This window comes from Arachis hypogaea, chromosome 20, assembly GCF_003086295.3.
Source record: "Arachis hypogaea cultivar Tifrunner chromosome 20, arahy.Tifrunner.gnm2.J5K5, whole genome shotgun sequence".
Lineage (NCBI taxonomy): Eukaryota > Viridiplantae > Streptophyta > Magnoliopsida > Fabales > Fabaceae > Arachis > Arachis hypogaea.
This window is the reverse complement of record NC_092055.1, coordinates 103,801,131-103,804,976: the sequence shown is the minus strand read 5'-3', so window position 1 is coordinate 103,804,976 and position 3,846 is coordinate 103,801,131.

The following is a 3,846-nucleotide window of genomic DNA, read 5'->3' as shown; positions in this document are numbered from 1 at the left end:
ATGATGATTATGGTTCTGTGAAATTTGGGAGGTTTTGTGTTTTGATTTTAGGGTTTTTAATTAGGGGTTTTAGCTTCTATATTCTGCGTTGTTTATTTGTTGAATGCCAGATCAAACTAAAATCACCAATGTAAATTTCACCATGTGTCAGCTGAATTATTATTCTTTTTTTTGTTATTATTGTTTGTTGTTGATTTTTTGTTGTTTAAATTTCACTTTTAAAGCGAGCAGAGTATTCTCAAGAGAGGATTATTCTTATGATTTTAAATTGCTTTGTTGATTAAATCAATAACTTGAATTACCTGTGAATTTTAAGATGGATTTTGGGAACCTAAGCTTGATTTGAGACATATGCAGTGATTGTAGTCAATTGAGTGTTCCAATTTCTGCTGAAATGGGAGAATATATATTGTAGAATTTAGATGGACATTTTCATTTGGTATATTATGACACTTATGTAGCTAATTTTTTAACTTTCATGTTCATACCCTGGGTCGAGCTATCCGACCCGGGCTGATTGAAGACAAAGCAACCGACCTCTTCAGGTCAGGATCCCCGACCTCTTCTCCAAAGAGTTCAGCCAAATCGTCATAAGAAGCCCAAGCAGGCCCAAACAAAGGGACACAGCCCAATTTAAAGGTAGCTAAAGCTCAGAAAGATAAAGGCGGTTCCCCTTAAAGATAAGATGACTTCACTTAAAGATAGGATAAGATAACTAACTTATCTTATCTAGAAAGGTCAGCCCACACCACCATAAATACACTGAAGCACCCAAGTATAACCTGCCAAAAGCACCTTAAGCATCGGAGTCTCTTGCAGGTACCACCACCCTCCGGTGATGAAGGATCAGCAGCACCACCAAGTCCAACAAGTCGGACACGACAGCTCCAACCACCACCATAGATCTCGTTCGTGATTGACCTACAGTTTCAGGTAACCCACGGAACATTGGTGCCATTGTCGGGGAACCTGGAAGTCATTCCATCATCATGGCGGACAATCTTGACAATGACCACAACTCTGATTTGGAAAACAGAAAACCGCATAAGAACGCGGACATCACACCAAAGGATAACACTCAACCAAACGTAGACAAACGTTCTCCAAATACAGAAATTTTAGATGCTCTCCGAGAACAGCAGGATCGTCTCAAGCAGCTCGAACAGGAGGCCGAACACCAGCGCGAAGCCGAAAGAAACCTTCGGAGAGAAACTAGGCGACGCTGAGAATTAGAGGACAAGCTCCTAAAACTTGAAGCCGACCTTAAAACCAAAACCATTCAGCCTGGTAACGATAACAGCTCCCACAAGGATCAAGATCCCTTCACCAAAGAAATCATGAAAGCTAAAGTTCCAAAGGATTTTAAAGCTCCCGACATGACCTCATACGACAGTACCTCCGATCCAAGCCATCATCTTAGCAATTTTAGAAGCAGAATGTATCTCACTGACGCCTTGGACGCTATTCGATGCAAAGCCATCCCGACTACCCTAACAAAGACAACAATTAAGTGGTTCGACAGTTTGCCTCCTAGATCCATTACAAGTTTTGATGACTTAGCCAAAAAATTTCTTGCCAGATTCTCCATCCAGAAGGACAAAGCCAAACACGCCCCAAGCCTGTTAGGGATCAAGCAAGGAGATCGGGTGAGTCTTCGCAACTACATGGAAAGATTCAACAAAGTGTGTCTGGACATACAGAGTTTGCCAACAGAAGCAGCCATCTTGGGTCTCATCAATGGCCTGCGAGAAGGACCTTTTAGCCACTCCATATCAAAAAAGCATCCCACATCTTTAAATGAGGTATAGGAACGGGCGGAGAAATACATCAACATGGAAGAGAACTCTCGGCTAGGAGAGACCTCAAAACCTAGATTCTCCTACCCACCTCGGTACAAGGATAAAGAGTCCAAAAAAAAAAGAAGATCAACACGAAGAGAAGTCTAAAAAATACCACAATTACACCCATCTTCAGGTGTCTCTTGTGGATGTTTACCGAGAAATATGCCACATTGAGAAGATCGCACCACGTGGCCCAATCAAAAGCAAAAAAGGAGGAGAAAATCGGACAGAATACTGTGAATACCACCGAATCTACGGACATCCTACCAACGAGTGTTTTGACTTAAAGAATGTCATAGATAAATTGGCAAGAGAAGGGCGACTAGATCGGTACTTAGCCAACAAAGCGGATGAACCTAGAAAAAGAAGAAGAGACGAAGAGGTCGGACGAGCTGAACAACCACCTCACACCCCGGAGAGACATGTTCATATGATAAATGGAGGATTCGCAGGAGGAGGGATCTCAAAATCATCTCGTAAAAGGCACCTTAAAGAAGTATATCATGTTGGGGAAGGAGAGAGGCCGTCCGACCTCCCTATTATTACATTTACCCAAGAAGACGCAGCAGGCATCATCCCGGGACATGATGATCCCATGGTCATTACTATCATATTGGCCAATGCTAATTTCCACCGTACATTGGTAGACCAAGGAAGCTCTGCGGATATCTTGTTTAAATCCGCCTTTGACAAGCTCGACCTAAAGATAAAGAGCTCAGAGCATATCCGAACAGCTTGTTCGAACTAGGAGACACTCCAATCCAACCACTTGGATATATCTCATTACAGACGACCTTTGGAAAGGGAACCCGATCAAGGACACTCAACATAGACTACATCATAGTCGATGTGAGCTCAGCCTACAACGCCCTAATAGGTCGGACAACACTGAACCAGCTGGCCGCAGTAGTTTCGACCCCACATCTATGCATGAAGTTCCCCACTCCAGAAGGGATCGCCACGATAAAAGGAGACCAAAAACCTGTGCGACGCTGTTATAATGAAAGTCTGAACCTTAGAGGAAGAGGAGAAGAAATCAACACTATCAAACTCGGGGGAGTTTGAGGTCGCGAGGAACTTCGCCCACAACCTGAAGGCCAGATCGAAGAAGTCCAGATCGGGGATGCCCTGGGTAAAACAACAAATATTGGGGCAACCTTAAAAGAAGACGAAAAGGAGCCTCTGATACAATTCCTAAGGGATAATGTCGACCTCTTTGCATGGAAGGCTGCAGACATGCCAAGCATAGACCCCAAACTAATGTGCCACAAACTGGCGGTATACCCAGGATCTCGGCCAGTGCAGCAGAAGCGTAGGAAGCTCAGACCAGAAAGATCCCAAGCTGTGGAAGAACAGGTACAAGCCTTACTGGAGGCAGGGTTCATAAGAGAGGTCAAGTACCCATTATGGCTAGACAACGTTGTCTTGGTGAAAAAGTTAAATGGAAAGTGGCGGATGTGTACTGACTACACCGATCTCAATAAAGCCTGCCCAAAAGATCCTTATCCACTCCCAAGTATAGACACTCTAGTGGATGCCTCCTCTGGATACAAGTACCTCTCCTTCATGGATGCTTATTTAGGATACAATCAAATTCTGATGTACCCACCTGATCAAGAAAAAACCTCATTCCTAATCCCAAAAACAAATTACTGTTATGTCGTCATGCCATTTGGACTCAAAAATGCAGGAGCTACCTATCAAAGATTGATGAACAAAGTCTTCGCAGACCATATTGGGAAACTAATGGAGGTATATGTGGATGACATGTTGGTAAAAACACAAAGTGAGGAATCATTACTGTCCGACCTCACCAAAGTGTTCAACACCATAAGAAAGCATGGCATGCGACTTAATCCCACAAAATGTACTTTTGCGGTAGAAGCTAGGAAATTCTTGGGCTTCATGCTCACACAGAGAGGAATTGAGGTAAACCCGGATAAATTTCGGGCCATACTCGACATGAAAAGTCCGACCCGCGTTAAAGAGGTACAACAGCTCAACA